Genomic DNA, 17,455 nt, shown 5'->3' with positions numbered 1-17,455 from the left:
GGACAGAGATGGTCAAAAAGGTGGAGTAGCTCTCTATGTAAAGATCGATATCCAAGCAACCAAAATGCAAGGGATCTGGGGAAAGGAAGAAGTGATATGGATCGCTCTGAAAAGAGAAGATGGAACTTCTATCTATGTGGGTGTAGTCTACAGACCTCCGACTCAATCGCAACAAATTGATAAGGATCTGATTGTGGATATCCAAAAGTTTGAAAGAAAAGAGGTACTGCTGTTTGGAGATTACAATCTGCCGGATGCGGGCTGGAATGTTCAGTCTGCAGAATCAGAAAGAAGTAGGGAGATTGTGGATGCCTTTCAAGAGGCTCTGCTCAGACAAATGGTGACGGAACCCATGAGGGAAAAAGCGATATTGGATCTGGTCCTCACAAATGGAGAGAGTATCTCTAATATTCGAGTGGGTGCTCACCTGGGAAGTAGCGATCAAACGGTTTGGTTTGATATAACGGCTAAAGTGGAGAGCGGTCGCACAATACTTAAAGTCCTAGATTTCAAATGTATGGACTTTAATGAAATGGGGGAGTACCTGAAGAAAAAGCTGTTAGGATGGAAGGACATAAAAAGTGGAAAAACAGTGGTCTAAGCTGAAAGGAGCGATAAAAATGGCTATGGACCTTTATGTAAAGAAAATGAATAAAAACAATAGAAAAAGGAAACCGATTTATTTCTCCAAACTAGTGGAGGAGAAAATAAAGGCGAAAGAGTTGGCGTAAAATGGCTATGGATCTTTATGTAAAGAAAATGAATAAAAACAATAGAAAAAGGAAACTGATTTATTTCTCCAAACTAGTGGAGGAGAAAATACAGGCAAAAGAGTTGGCATTCATGAAATATAAAAACCCCCAAGAGGAGTGCAGAAAGGACTACAGGGTGAAACTGAAAGAAGCCAAGAGAGAGATACATCTGGCGAAAGTGCAGGCGGAAGAACAAATGGCTAAAAATGTAAGAACATAAGAATTTGCCGCTGCTGGGTCAGACCATCGTGCCTAGTAGTCCGCTCCCGCGGTGGCCCCTAGGTCAAAGACCAGCCCTACCTGCAGGAACTCATCCAACTTTATCTTAAATCCCTGGAGGGTGTTTTCCCCTATAACAGCCTCCGGAAGGGCATTCCAGTTTTCCACCACTCTCTGGGTAAAGAAAAACTTCCTCACATTTGTACGGAATCTATCCCCGTTCAACTTTAGAGAGTGCCCTCTCGTTCTCTCTACCTTGGAGAGGGTGAACAACCTGTCTTTATCTACTAAGTCTATTCCCTTCATTATCTTGAATGTTTCTATCATGTCCCCTCTCAGTCTCCTCTTTTCAAGGGAGAAGAGGCCAAGTTTCTCTAATCTCTCACTGTATGGCAGCCCCTTTACCATTTTAATCGCTCTTCTCTGGACCCTTTCAAGTAGTACTGTGTCCTTCTTCATGTACGGCGACCAGTGCTGGACGCAGTACTCCAGGTGAGGGCGCACCATGGCCCGGTATAGCGGTATGACAACCCTCGCCGACCTGTTCGTGATCCCCTTCTTAATCATTACCAGCATTCTGTTTGCCCTTTTCGCCGCCGCTGCACATTGCGCGGACGGCGTCACTATCTTGTCGACCAGTATTCCCAAGTCTCTTTCCTGGGGGGGTCTCTCCAAGTACTGCCCCGGACATCCTGTATTCGTGCATAAGATTTTTATTACCGACATGTATCACCTTACACTTATCCACGTTGAACCTCATCTACCATGTCACGGCCATTTCTCAAGCATGTTTATCTCACATTGCAGATGTTAGTAGTATAATGGGTACACCTCATGTCAAACTGATTGACAGGTGAGATAAGATAAGGATCGACCAATCAGCGTTCACTTCCGGGTTAAGCCCCGCCCATTGTCCCGCCTTAGTCTCTGCCCATGGCCCCGCCCCCACCCATGGCCCCGCCCTAGTCTCCGCCCATGGCCCCACCCCTCCCATAGGAATGAATGGTGGTAGCCCCACCCATGGCCACACCCCCCGCCCATGGCCACACCCCACCCTTCACCTAAGCCCCGCCCCTCCCATAGGAATGAATGGTGGTAGCCCCGCCCATGGCCACACACCCCCCGCCCATGGCCCCACCCCTCAAGCCCCGCCCCCACCCCTGTCCCCACCCCTCAAGCCACGCCCCCACCCATGACCCCGCCCCCTCATGCCCCACCCCCGGAAATGCACTTTTGATGACATCACCGGAAATGGGGGCGTGTTTAACCCCGAAAATACGCTTTCTGATGACATCACCGGAAATGGGAGTGCCTGCCCCCTACCGGAAATGCGCTTTTCTGATGACATAGGCGGAAATTGGGTAAATGACGCGGCGGAAATGCGCTTTTCTGAACACGTAGGCGGAAGTAGGGTAAATGACGCGGCGGAAATGCGCTTTTCTGAACACGTAGGCGGAAATAGGGAAACAGACTCAGTCAAAACCCCCACCCAGAAAAGAAGCGTCTTTATTTTAACAGTTTTTAGTTAAAAGACAGGGTTTAAGAGCTCACAGATAGAGCAGAGCACAAAACAAAAGGCATTCACAAAATCTTTCCTGCTTTTTAAAACAGAGTAGGGGCAGAAACAAACGAGAAAAAAAAAAAAAAAAAGTTGCATTTGCTTTTAACACCCTTTTCAGTAGGAATTCTGAGCTAATGGTTAATGGGTCAGCTCCCCTATTGTCATGGTAACAGCTGATAAGACCCTTGCAACACCCCTCCCCTGATAAAACCAAGGGGAGAGATGTGGAAGTGTGTTTAAACATGTCTGAACTTGTCCCGGCCCCCCTACTGTTGTCTTAACAATCTGAAAAAAAAAAAAAAAAACACAAAAGCAGATGTCACCTAACAGGGCTCTGTTAAAAAGGCAAAAGTCTTTATTGAAGCAAATTTATTATGATCCACATGCGGCAGGAAGCTATGGAGGCATTAACCCTCTACTTCAAGCGGCTAAAAAGAGTGATATAACAGTCCGGAGAAAAGATGTGGTGGATTGGGTCACCGGTCAAAACGCATACAATTTACACAGACCGGGTAGTATCCATTTAAAAAGAAATAAAACAACAGACAGTGGCAAAGTGACTTAGCCAACATGTCAGCCTTTGCCCCCCTTATAACAACGGTTACAAATACATCTTAACGGTAATAGATAACCTGTCAAAATATGCACGGGTCGTTTCTTTAAAAACAAAAACCGGTCGTGAAGTTACCGAAGCCTTTGAAACAATATTTAATTTAGGGCGTACATCTGAAAAACTTCAAGCAGACAAGGGTAAAGATTTTTGTGACCCATAATGATGTTAAAGCAGCTGTAGTGGAAACATTTAACAGGACTTTAAAATCCATAATACCTTTACTTACCAAGACGTCCTACAGGCTATGGTGTACATCCGTATGGGCACGCGTTTCCGGTTGCCGCGCGGCGGCACACGTACGGCACAAAGGAAACATAAGTTTAACCCCCACCCTGACAGGTAACACCCCCGGAAATACGCTTTCTGGTGACATCACAGGAAAAGGGAGTGCCTGCCCCGACAGGAAATGCGCTTTTCTGATGACATAGGCGGAAATTGGGTAAAGGAAGCGACGGATATGCGCTTTTCTGAACACGTAGGCGGAAACAGACTTAGTCAAAACCCCCCCACCCGGAAATGAAGTGGGGTTTAAGAGCTCACAGATAGAGCAGAGCACAAAACAAAAGGCATTCACAAAATCTTTCCTGCTTTTTAAAACAGAGTAGGGGCAGAAACAAACGAGAAAAGTTGCATTAGCTTTTAACATCCTTTTCAGTAGGAATTCAATGTCTGTCACGAAGGCTCGTAGATTGAGTTACTTTCTTAAAGATCGTGATGTAGAAAAAGAGGGTTACCCAAAGACCGAAAAACTGTACGAATCAGACAAAGAAAATATGGATCCCTTTAACACGCAGGTAACTGAAAAAAGGCCTACCAAGAGGCCTCGTAACTTTCTTAAAGACTGTAATGCGGAGAAAGAGGGTTACTCACCGTCTGAAAAACCGATTGACTTGACGGCAGATACCGGGGAGCATACGCACGAATTAACAGATTCTGAAATACAAGAGTTTCCAGATGCTCAAAAGCTATATGATTCAGACATAGAAAATGAAGATGTAGGCTATGAACTACCAGAGGATAATGCTTCAGATATTGAATTTTATGAAGCCGCTGCTGAAGCCGAAGCAACAGACATGTTGGAAAAGCCAGGATCTTTCACGGTAAGAGAGAGAGAGAGACACACACGCACTTTTTATTACCAGGGGTCGTTGAAGGGGTTTATGAAGCTGTATGTGTTCATGTGTTTTAAAAAGGAAAATTTATTTCTGTATGTTTGTTTTTTTTTGTAGGGAAGTGGCGGATCTTCACGATCACAGAAACCTGTGGACAAGGTGTACATGCCGATGATAAATCTATCATGTTTGTGTTTTTTCTGCTCGTTTCAAAGAGAACCGGCGGTGAATGTGCGTAAACCTGAAGATTCTTGTGATTATGGACTGTGGACCGGCATAGGCCTTTCCAAAACACCAACAGAACTTAAATCATTTATAAAGGTCGTTGTATACTGCGTTCTAAATAAATGTCTGCAAGGCGTGAAGGATGAAGATTGTGGAGCCTGCTTAATACGTGCTGGGGGGCAAAAAACACCACGATTGCTTGATATGGGGACATAAGGAAATACAGCAGAAACTCAAAAAAACTTGTGACATGCTATGCCTAGGACGTGTGGTAAATGTAGTCACATTTGTAGGCTATAAAATGAAAATATTGATGCTTTGTAATGAAAGCATTAATATAATCATTGATTTAATCAGAGATATTAAAACCTCTATAAACGGGCCACGGCTACTCAACAGATTGGTCAATGTCATGAGAGATGGTACATATGTAGAGATTGTAAATGATTTAATCCGTGACACCGATTATAAATCATTCTTCAAAAGAAATGCTTTTTAAAACATGTTTTGTTTTTTATTCTCGGGATTGTGGGAAATACAATGTGTAATGGTATGTTTGTTTGTATAAAAGTTTAAACATTTTATTGTTGTAAAATAAAGATTTTCTTAAAAAAAAATAAAAAATATAAAATGTGTGGTGTGTTTTAGAAATGTATTATCAACCCAAACTAAAACAATAGAAGGTGTGACAGGTTACAAGGAACTAGGTTCTAGACACGTAGGGGTCATTTTGGTGTCTAAATTGACTAACCAAGACAAACAAGTTCTATCAGAGGTCTTAGACATACAATAAAGCCTTTGTGAACGGATAACCTCTATAGAGGGGATTGTAAGTGTATAAAATAAACTATGAGAAGACCAGCAAGCATTCTGGTTTTTGTGGGTGCTACGCCGGGCCCCCGGATACATCAACTGCTAACATGGTGTGTAGAAAAGGGGCTTTTATTTTTGGTTTTAGGGATATCGTTTTTTCTTTCTCTGAATCTATCATTGCATTTAAAAACAGGAACGGGGATCTGATGGTAGAAATAAACTATCTCTTACCAGAAAAAGACAACGGATATTAAACAGTAAGTGACAAAAGTATTATATGGCACATATGTTGGTTTTTAAAAACAGCATGTACAAAACATTCTTTTTTCGTTATGATTAGACCAAGAAACGGCTGGAGAGCCCACACCTTCTACATCGACATGTTCTAACCAACAACCGGCTCCTTACCGGAAGCCAAAAGATAAACGAAATAGTAGGTATCCTGGTTTTGTAAGGAGACTAGGGTTAAAAGAAAATGTCATTACTTTTATAATGGTTGATGGGGAAAAAGTATTAACGGTTATGCTATGTTATAAATTGTAGATCGGGAAAATGTTAGAAAGTCACAAACAGACACCGTGAAGCCGACAGAAAAAGTTTAACAGCACAGAAGCACAGCCGGACAGCACAGAAGAAGGAGAATGTTATGAAGTTGATAATTATTCTGATAGCAGCAAAAAGTGTCAGAGGATGGTTCAAATAAGGGTGCATTAGGTCCTTCTGAAGATTCAGAACCAATCAACTATGTCCAATTTGTGAAAAGATGGGATCGTAAACTGGACAAGTTTCACGGTGTGCTTTATTCAGAAGAATTTCGTTTCATTAATTTAGACAGGATAACATCATTAAGTGATGCTCAAAATGCTATACGCCAAGGCATCCAACATATCCTGGACGATGTTAACAGCAGAGTATCGCCCGGTGACTACGTACAAGTGCACCTACATTCGTCACTTTTTCACAACTCCTTGTTTTCTGGTAAATTAAATCCCGAATCGCTAGATGCTGATGATTTCTTAGACCAGGTTGCTAAAATCCTTCAAAGTCACAGAGAAATACAGGTCTGTGATTTATTCCGTGTTGTTGTACTTGTAATAAGAAACAAGGGTGGTGGGGGGGTCGTAGGGTGTTAAAATCTATACTGTTTAGCCAGATTTTGCAGAAAAAAGGATGTATTTAATAGATTTGAATAACACAGGTAATAACCTGTGTTTTGCCGGTAGCCTTACAGCCCTTATATCCCCCGTAAAACTCACAGATGCTGAACTGTTAATAGGTGCTGAAAAGCTACATAATGATTTGGGGTGGTCGGTACATGAAAAAGTCATGCTCGATGATGTAGCAACCATAGAACAACATTTAAAGATAAATATAAGAGTTGTGTTTTATACAAACTCTTGGTGTTGCTTTAAAACATCAGACCAACCCATTTATCCAAAAAAACGGTTTTCTTATCGCTACATGACGATCATTTCTACGGCATAACCGATGTCAAAAAATTCTATGGTGAGCGTAATTTCTGTACTTTTTGCCAGAAGCCCTATAGTCACGACCACTCCTGCACATTATGGTGCCGTCTTTGTTCGACACAGACATGTTTGAACAATGACGGTATACAGCAGAGGTGTCCTAACTGCAAGATGTGTTGTCGCTCTAAAGACTGTTTAGATAGACATACGCAGCTGGCGCAGAAAAAAGAAGTGGAGTGTTTATCTAAAACACTGTGTCTGAAATGTGAGTCCTATGTGAACGAAAAAACATAAATGTAAGGGTAGGATGTGTAAGCTATGCCGTGAACCCTTAAGCGGTGATGACATACACTTATGTTTTATGACACCCATCGATAAACTCAAAACATCTGAAAAGTATATTATTTACGATTGCGAGTGTATGCAGGAAACAGGCTGGCACATTCCTAATTACATATATGCCGAGGACTTGTACGAAACAAGAAAATGGGAATTCAAGGGTCTAGAGTGTATTTTTGCTTTTATACAGGTTTTTTTTTTTTGTGACAAAAAAAAATTTTTAAAGACTATACCTTCATAGCCCATAATGCCAAAGGCTATGACGGGTATTTTGTTCTTAGCCAACTGTTAAAGGAAAAGATGGACACAGATCTGTTGGTTCAAGGTGGTAAGCTTTTACAAATCACAGTAAAACCTTTAGCTATAATAGCTATAGGTTTTACTGTGATTTGTAGTACACATCTTGCAGTTAGGACACCTCTGCTGTATACCGTCATTGTTCAAACATGTCTGTGTCGAACAAAGACGGCACCATAATGTGCAGGAGTGGTCGTGACTATAGGGCTTCTGGCAAAAAGTACAGAAATTACGCTCACCATAGAATTTTTTGACATCGGTTATGCCGTAGAAATGATCGTCATGTAGCGATAAGAAAACCGTTTTTTGGATAAATGGGTTGGTCTGATGTTTTAAAGCAACACCAAGAGTTTGTATAAAACACAACTCTTATATTTATCTTTAAATGTTGTTCTATGGTTGCTACATCATCGAGCATGACTTTTTCATGTACCGACCACCCCAAATCATTATGTAGCTTTTCAGCACCTATTAACAGTTCAGCATCTGTGAGTTTTACGGGGGATATAAGGGCTGTAAGGCTACCGGCAAAACACAGGTTATTACCTGTGTTATTCAAATCTATTAAATACATCCTTTTTTCTGCAAAATCTGGCTAAACAGTATAGATTTTAACACCCTAAGACCCCCCCACCACCCTTGTTTCTTATTACAAGTACAACAACACGGAATAAATCACAGACCTGTATTTCTCTGTGACTTTGAAGGATTTTAGCAACCTGGTCTAAGAAATCATCAGCATCTAGCGATTCGGGATTTAATTTACCAGAAAACAAGGAGTTGTGAAAAAGTGACGAATGTAGGTGCACTTGTACGTAGTCACCGGGCGATACTCTGCTGTTAACATCGTCCAGGATATGTTGGATGCCTTGGCGTATAGCATTTTGAGCATCACTTAATGATGTTATCCTGTCTAAATTAATGAAACGAAATTCTTCTGAATAAAGCACACCGTGAAACTTGTCCAGTTTACGATCCCATCTTTTCACAAATTGGACATAGTTGATTGGTTCTGAATCTTCAGAAGGACCTAATGCACCCTTATTTGAACCATCCTCTGACACTTTTTGCTGCTATCAGAATAATTATCAACTTCATAACATTCTCCTTCTTCTGTGCTGTCCGGCTGTGCTTCTGTGCTGTTAAACTTTTTCTGTCGGCTTCACGGTGTCTGTTTGTGACTTTCTAACATTTTCCCGATCTACAATTTATAACATAGCATAACCGTTAATACTTTTTCCCCATCAACCATTATAAAAGTAATGACATTTTCTTTTAACCCTAGTCTCCTTACAAAACCAGGATACCTACTATTTCGTTTATCTTTTGGCTTCCGGTAAGGAGCCGGTTGTTGGTTAGAACATGTCGATGTAGAAGGTGTGGGCTCTCCAGCCGTTTCTTGGTCTAATCATAACGAAAAAAGAATGTTTTGTACATGCTGTTTTTAAAAACCAACATATGTGCCATATAATACTTTTGTCACTTACTGTTTAATATCCGTTGTCTTTTTCTGGTAAGAGATAGTTTATTTCTACCATCAGATCCCCGTTCCTGTTTTTAAATGCAATGATAGATTCAGAGAAAGAAAAAAACGATATCCCTAAAACCAAAAATAAAAGCCCCTTTTCTACACACCATGTTAGCAGTTGATGTATCCGGGGGCCCGGCGTAGCACCCACAAAAACCAGAATGCTTGCTGGTCTTCTCATAGTTTATTTTATACACTTACAATCCCCTCTATAGAGGTTATCCGTTCACAAAGGCTTTATTGTATGTCTAAGACCTCTGATAGAACTTGTTTGTCTTGGTTAGTCAATTTAGACACCAAAATGACCCCTACGTGTCTAGAACCTAGTTCCTTGTAACCTGTCACACCTTCTATTGTTTTAGTTTGGGTTGATAATACATTTCTAAAACACACCACACATTTTATATTTTTTATTTTTTTTTAAGAAAATCTTTATTTTACAACAATAAAATGTTTAAACTTTTATACAAACAAACATACCATTACACATTGTATTTCCCACAATCCCGAGAATAAAAAACAAAACATGTTTTAAAAAGCATTTCTTTTGAAGAATGATTTATAATCGGTGTCACGGATTAAATCATTTACAATCTCTACATATGTACCATCTCTCATGACATTGACCAATCTGTTGAGTAGCCGTGGCCCGTTTATAGAGGTTTTAATATCTCTGATTAAATCAATGATTATATTAATGCTTTCATTACAAAGCATCAATATTTTCATTTTATAGCCTACAAATGTGACTACATTTACCACACGTCCTAGGCATAGCATGTCACAAGTTTTTTTGAGTTTCTGCTGTATTTCCTTATGTCCCCATATCAAGCAATCGTGGTGTTTTTGCCCCCCAGCACGTATTAAGCAGGCTCCACAATCTTCATCCTTCACGCCTTGCAGACATTTATTTAGAACGCAGTATACAACGACCTTTATAAATGATTTAAGTTCTGTTGGTGTTTTGGAAAGGCCTATGCCGGTCCACAGTCCATAATCACAAGAATCTTCAGGTTTACGCACATTCACCGCCGGTTCTCTTTGAAACGAGCAGAAAAAACACAAACATGATAGATTTATCATCGGCATGTACACCTTGTCCACAGGTTTCTGTGATCGTGAAGATCCGCCACTTCCCTACAAAAAAAAACAAACATACAGAAATAAATTTTCCTTTTTAAAACACATGAACACATACAGCTTCATAAACCCCTTCAACGACCCCTGGTAATAAAAAGTGCGTGTGTGTCTCTCTCTCTCTTACCGTGAAAGATCCTGGCTTTTCCAACATGTCTGTTGCTTCGGCTTCAGCAGCGGCTTCATAAAATTCAATATCTGAAGCATTATCCTCTGGTAGTTCATAGCCTACATCTTCATTTTCTATGTCTGAATCATATAGCTTTTGAGCATCTGGAAACTCTTGTATTTCAGAATCTGTTAATTCGTGCGTATGCTCCCCGGTATCTGCCGTCAAGTCAATCGGTTTTTCAGACGGTGAGTAACCCTCTTTCTCCGCATTACAGTCTTTAAGAAAGTTACGAGGCCTCTTGGTAGGCCTTTTTTCAGTTACCTGCGTGTTAAAGGGATCCGTATTTTCTTTGTCTGATTCGTACAGTTTTTCGGTCTTTGGGTAACCCTCTTTTTCTACATCACGATCTTTAAGAAAGTAACTCAATCTACGAGCCTTCGTGACAGACATTGAATTCCTACTGAAAAGGATGTTAAAAGCTAATGCAACTTTTCTCGTTTGTTTCTGCCCCTACTCTGTTTTAAAAAGCAGGAAAGATTTTGTGAATGCCTTTTGTTTTGTGCTCTGCTCTATCTGTGAGCTCTTAAACCCCACTTCATTTCCGGGTGGGGGGGTTTTGACTAAGTCTGTTTCCGCCTACGTGTTCAGAAAAGCGCATATCCGTCGCTTCCTTTACCCAATTTCCGCCTATGTCATCAGAAAAGCGCATTTCCTGTCGGGGCAGGCACTCCCTTTTCCTGTGATGTCACCAGAAAGCGTATTTCCGGGGGTGTTACCTGTCAGGGTGGGGGTTAAACTTATGTTTCCTTTGTGCCGTACGTGTGCCGCCGCGCGGCAACCGGAAACGCGTGCCCATACGGATGTACACCATAGCCTGTAGGACGTCTTGGTAAGTAAAGGTATTATGGATTTTAAAGTCCTGTTAAATGTTTCCACTACAGCTGCTTTAACATCATTATGGGTCACAAAAATCTTTACCCTTGTCTGCTTGAAGTTTTTCAGATGTACGCCCTAAATTAAATATTGTTTCAAAGGCTTCGGTAACTTCACGACCGGTTTTTGTTTTTAAAGAAACGACCCGTGCATATTTTGACAGGTTATCTATTACCGTTAAGATGTATTTGTAACCGTTGTTATAAGGGGGGCAAAGGCTGACATGTTGGCTAAGTCACTTTGCCACTGTCTGTTGTTTTATTTCTTTTTAAATGGATACTACCCGGTCTGTGTAAATTGTATGCGTTTTGACCGGTGACCCAATCCACCACATCTTTTCTCCGGACTGTTATATCACTCTTTTTAGCCGCTTGAAGTAGAGGGTTAATGCCTCCATAGCTTCCTGCCGCATGTGGATCATAATAAATTTGCTTCAATAAAGACTTTTGCCTTTTTAACAGAGCCCTGTTAGGTGACATCTGCTTTTGTGTTTTTTTTTTTTTTTTCAGATTGTTAAGACAACAGTAGGGGGGCCGGGACAAGTTCAGACATGTTTAAACACACTTCCACATCTCTCCCCTTGGTTTTATCAGGGGAGGGGTGTTGCAAGGGTCTTATCAGCTGTTACCATGACAATAGGGGAGCTGACCCATTAACCATTAGCTCAGAATTCCTACTGAAAAGGGTGTTAAAAGCAAATGCAACTTTTTTTTTTTTTTTTCTCGTTTGTTTCTGCCCCTACTCTGTTTTAAAAAGCAGGAAAGATTTTGTGAATGCCTTTTGTTTTGTGCTCTGCTCTATCTGTGAGCTCTTAAACCCTGTCTTTTAACTAAAAACTGTTAAAATAAAGACGCTTCTTTTCTGGGTGGGGGTTTTGACTGAGTCTGTTTCCCTATTTCCGCCTACGTGTTCAGAAAAGCGCATTTCCGCCGCGTCATTTACCCTACTTCCGCCTACGTGTTCAGAAAAGCGCATTTCCGCCGCGTCATTTACCCAATTTCCGCCTATGTCATCAGAAAAGCGCATTTCCGGTAGGGGGCAGGCACTCCCATTTCCGGTGATGTCATCAGAAAGCGTATTTTCGGGGTTAAACACGCCCCCATTTCCGGTGATGTCATCAAAAGTGCATTTCCGGGGGTGGGGCATGAGGGGGCGGGGTCATGGGTGGGGGCGTGGCTTGAGGGGTGGGGACAGGGGCGGGGGCGGGGCTTGAGGGGTGGGGCCATGGGCGGGGGTGTGTGGCCATGGGCGGGGCTACCACCATTCATTCCTATGGGAGGGGCGGGGCTTAGGTGAAGGGTGGGGTGGGGCCATGGGCGGGGGGTGTGGCCATGGGTGGGGCTACCACCATTCATTCCTATGGGAGGGGCGGGGCCATGGGCGGAGACTAGGGCGGGGCCATGGGTGGGGGCGGGGCCATGGGCGGAGACTAAGGCGGGACAATGGGCGGGGCTTAACCCGGAAGTGAACGCTGATTGGTCGATCCTTATCTTATCTCACCTGTCAATCAGTTTGACATGAGGTGTACCCATTATACTACTGATGTTCGCAATCCTCCTGTGTTTTCACTACTCTGAATAACTTCGTATCGTTCGCAAATTTAATCACCTCACACGTCGTACCAATGTCCAGATCGTTTATAAATATGTTGAAGAGCACAGGTCCAAGCACCGAACCCTGCGGCACTCCACTGGTGATGCTTTTCCAGTCCGAGTATTGTCAATTTACTCCCACTCTCTGTTTTCTATCTGCCAGCCAATTTTTAATCCACGTATTTCGCCCTCGATTCCATGACTCGCAATTTTTCAAAGTAGTCGTTCATGCGGAACCTTGTCGAAAGCTTTCTGAAAATCCAGATATACAATGTCAATTGGGTCACCCTTGTCTATCCGTCTGTTTACTCCTTCAAAGAAGTGAAGCAAGTTCGTCAAGCAAGATCTTCCTCTGCTGAAGCCATGCTGGCTGGTCGTCATCAGGTTGTGTCCGTCAAGGTGCTCAATGATGCGGTTCTTTATCAGCACCTCTATCATCTTTCCCGGTACCGAGGTCAGACTCACTGGTCTGTAGTTTCCCGGATCACCCCTCAAGCCTTTCTTGAATATCAGCATAACGTTCGCCACCTTCCAGTCTTCCGGAACCCTTCCCGATTTGATCGACAGATTGGCTATTAGTTGAAGCAGTTCAGCTATGGTCCCTTTCAGTTCCTTGATTACCTTCGGATGGATGCCTTCCGGTTCTGGCGATTTATCATTTCTAAGCCTATCAATCTGCCGGCATACCTCTTCTAGACTGACCGTCAACCCTTTCAGTTTCCCGTCTTCGTTTCCCGCATATAGCCTGTCGCATATATCCTCTTTGGTAAACACAGACGAAAAAAATGTGTTCAGTTTGTCGGCAATGGCTTTGTCCTCCTTTAGCACTCCCTTCATTCCTTGGTCATCCAACGGCCCCACCGCTTCCTTTGCGGGTCGTTTCCCCTTAATATATCGAAAGAACGGCTTGAAGTTTTTGCCTCCTTGGCTATTTTTCCCTCAGTCTTTTTTTTGCCCCTATTACCGCCTTATGGCACCTGCATTGATGCTGTTTGTGCTTATTCCAGTTTTCATCCATTTTTGACCTTTTCCATTCCTTAAACGAAGTTTTCTTGTCCCTGATCGTTTTCTTCACCGCTACAGTGAGCCACGCCGGTTCCTTCTTTTTCCTCTTGGATCCCTTGTTGATACGTGGTGTATATATAGATTTTGCGCCTCGGTGACTGTGTCCTTAAAAAGGGACCATGCTTGCTCTAGCGTCTTTACAGTGCGTATTCTCTTCTTGATCTTCTTCCCCACCAAGTCTCATCCCTTCGTAATTCCCTTTTCGGAAATTCAGCGCTGTGGCCGTCGTTCTGGATCAATGCTTCGTCCCCGTGTCCAGATTGAAGCAGATCATTTTACGATCAATGGTTCCCAGCATCCCCTCTACTTCTACACCTTGTGCCGGTCCTCGTAGTCCATTTAGAATTAAGTCCAAAACTGCGTTTCCTCTTGTATTTTCCTTCACAAGTTGTTCCAGGAAGCAATCGCCTACAGCATCCAGGAAGTTGGTTTCCCTACCGCAGCCGGAGGTGCCTAGGTTCCAGTCTATCCCCGGATAATTGAAGTCGCCTTTGATAACTGCGTTGCCTCCTTTGCAGTTACGTTAAATCTTGTCTGTCATTTCTCCATCATTTTCTTTGGACTGCCTCGGGGATCGGTAGTAGATGCCGATCTTCGTTTCCGTTCCATTTGTTCCCGGAATTTTGGCCCATAGAGACTCTACCTTATTGTTTGATTCCGGCATGTTCCCTCCGGTAGACTCAATTACCTCTTTGACGAATAGGGCAATGCCCCCACCTTTTTGAGCCACTCTGTCTCTGTGGTATAACTTGTATCCCGGTAGCAGTGTCCCAGACGTTTTCCTTGTTCCACCATGTTTCTGTGATGCCGATGATGTCAAGGTTCTTTTTTTGTGCAAGAGCTTCTAATTCACCCATCTTATTCCTTAGACTCCTTGCATTCGTGTACATACACTTTCTTGCATTTCCTTCCCTCTTGTGTCTCTTTCGATCCGTCAGGTTTTCTGTCTTGCTTATGATCCGGTGAGTCTTCCCTGCTATCTTCCTGAACAGTATCCTCTGGGTATACCGGTTCCCGAACCATCGACTCTCAGTCGACTGTCGGCTTTCCCCTTCTTCCTAGTTTAAAAACTTCTCAATTTCTCTCTTGATGTTGCTTGCAAGTAGCCTTGTTCCGTCTCCGCTGAGGTGGAGTCCATCCTTCCTGAATAGCTTGCTCTTCCCCCAGAACGTAGACAAAACTTTTTTCAAATATATTAGTGAAAGGAGGAAGATAAAAAATGGAATTGCTAAACTAAAAGATGCTGGGAACCGATATGCGGTAAGTGATGAGGAAAAAGCAAACATGCTAAACAAATACAGTGATAATTTGGAATCCAAACTTAATCCGTTCCAGAACCTCGTTCGAATTCGAAAGCGTTCAACTTACAAGACAACTTTTCCCATTGAAAATAATAGAAACTGGATTAATCTGTTCCTAGGTCCCACAAATTTTAACAGGAAATACACAGGATTTTAAGGTAAACTATCAACAAATATTCCAAAGCAGCATTCAGATTCTGGGGCACAAACACACACATACAATGTGCAGGGCATTTGGATTCCAAAGCAGAGTTCGGATTCCAAGACAAAATTTACTAGAAAAAAAGTTTGAGTTCGAGTTCTGGGGCATTTGGATTCTGAGGTACCACTGTACTTCTGTTCTGTGGTCAGGGAAGAAAATTCTGGAAAAGGACTGAGATTGTCTGACAAAGTTACACGCGAAAATGGAGTAGATTCTGCGCCATTCATGGAGGAGAGTGCTTATGAGCAACTTGAAAAACTGAAGGTGGACAAAGTGATAGGATCAGACGGGATCCATCCCAGGATACTGAGGGAGCTCAGAGAGGTTCTGGCGGGTCCTATTAAAGACTTGTTCAACAAATCTCTGGAGATGGGAGTGGTTCCTGGGGACTGGAGGAGAGCGGATGTGGTCCTTATTCACAAAAGTGGTCACAGGGATGAAGCGGGAAACTACAGGCCGGTGAGCTTCACTTCGGTTGTTGGAAAAATAATGGAAGTGCTGCTGAAAGAAAGGATAGTCTAATTCCTTGAATCTAATGAGTTACAGGGTCCGAGGAAACATGGTTTTACAAAAGGTAAATTGTGCCATACGAACATGATTGAATTTTTTGATTGGGTGACAGGAGAGCTGGATCGAGGACATATGCTAGATGTAATTTACATAGATTTCAGCAAAGCTTTTGATATGGTTCCTCATAGGAAGCTGTTGAACAAACTTGAAGGGCTGAAGTTAGGACCCAAAGTGGTGAATTGGGTTAGAAACTGGCTGTCGGACAGACGCCAGAGGGTGGTGGTTATTGGAAGTCCTCGGAGGAAGGAAAGGTGAGTAGTGGAGTCTCTCATGGTTTGGTGCTAGGGCCAATCCTATTCAATATGTTTGTGAGTGACATTGCTGAAGGGTTAGAAGGAAAAGTGTGCCTTTTTGCGGATGATACCAAGATTTGTAACAGAACAGACACCGAAGAGGGAGCGGAAAATATGAAAAAGGATCTGCAAAAGTTAGAGGATTGGTCTAATGTCTGGCAACTAAAATTCAATGCAAAGAAATGCAGAGTAATGCATTTGGGGATTAATAATCGGAAGGAACCATATATGTTGGGAGGTGAGAAGCTGATATGCACGGATGGAGAGAGGGACCTTGGGGTGATAGTGTCTGAAGATCTAAAGGCGAAAAAAACAGTGTGACTAGACAGTGGCTGCTGCCAGAAGGGTGCTGGGCTGTAAAAAGAGAGGCGTAGCCAGTAGAAGGAAGAAGATGTTGATGCTCCTGTACAGGTCATTGGTGAGGCCCCACTTGGGAGTACTGTGTTCAATTTTGGAGACCGTATCTGGCGAAGGACGTAAGAAGACTTGAAGCAATCCAGAGGACGACAACGAAAATGATAGGAGGCTTGCGCCAGAAGACTTATAAGGAGAGACTGCAAGCCCTGAATATGTATACCCTAGAGGAAAGGAGGGACAGGGGAGATATGATTCAGACGTTCAGATACACGAAGGGTATTAACGTAGAATAAAATCTTTTCCAGAGAAAGAAAAATGGTAAAACCAGAGGACATAATTTGAGGCTGAGGGGTGGTAGATTCAAGAGCAATGTTAGGAAATTTCTACTTTACGGAGAGGGTGGTGGATGCCTGGAATGCGCTCCCGAGAGAGGTGGTGGAGAGGAAAACGGTGACCGAGTTCAAAGGTAGCATGGAATGTTGCTACTCTTTGGGTTTTGGCCAGGTACTAGTGACCTGGATTGGCCACCGTGAGAACGGGCTATTGGGCACGATGGGCCATTGGTCTCACCCAGTAAGGCAATTCTTATGTTCTTATGCTACCAGAAAAAAATGCCTTTAGCGTTAAGTCCAAGAGCAACACTTCTTCCAGTGGTTCGAACGGAACTTTGGTGAGGCTTCGCAAAACCACATTAAGGTCCCACAAAGGGAACAGTGGCTTGATCGGTGGTCTGATGCAGAAAGCACCCTTTTGAAATATGGCAATGTCTAGATGAGACACCAACTTAGGTCTATAGTTCCCAGCTCTGAAACAAGACAGCCTCATGACTTAGACCTGAAACAAAGCCACAGTGAGACCCTTGTCAAGGCCCAAATGGAGAAAGACTAACACTACTGAAACCGGAGCTGAAAATGGCTCCACATGTTCTTGACCACACCAATGCTGGGTCTTCCACACTTCAGTCA

General features: G+C 42.8%; 1 protein-coding gene across 7 annotated transcripts in view; it reads right to left on the bottom strand.

Annotated features, from left to right (window-relative positions):
* The window catches only part of ASAP1 (ArfGAP with SH3 domain, ankyrin repeat and PH domain 1), a 558,081-nt gene that overhangs the window by 352,998 nt on the left and 187,628 nt on the right, over positions 1-17,455 (bottom strand). The window lies entirely within an intron of this gene.

The sequence above is a fragment of the Geotrypetes seraphini genome, chromosome 2 (assembly GCF_902459505.1).
Source record: "Geotrypetes seraphini chromosome 2, aGeoSer1.1, whole genome shotgun sequence".
NCBI classification, from domain to species: domain Eukaryota; kingdom Metazoa; phylum Chordata; class Amphibia; order Gymnophiona; family Dermophiidae; genus Geotrypetes; species Geotrypetes seraphini.
This window is presented reverse-complemented; position numbering and strand designations above follow the sequence as displayed.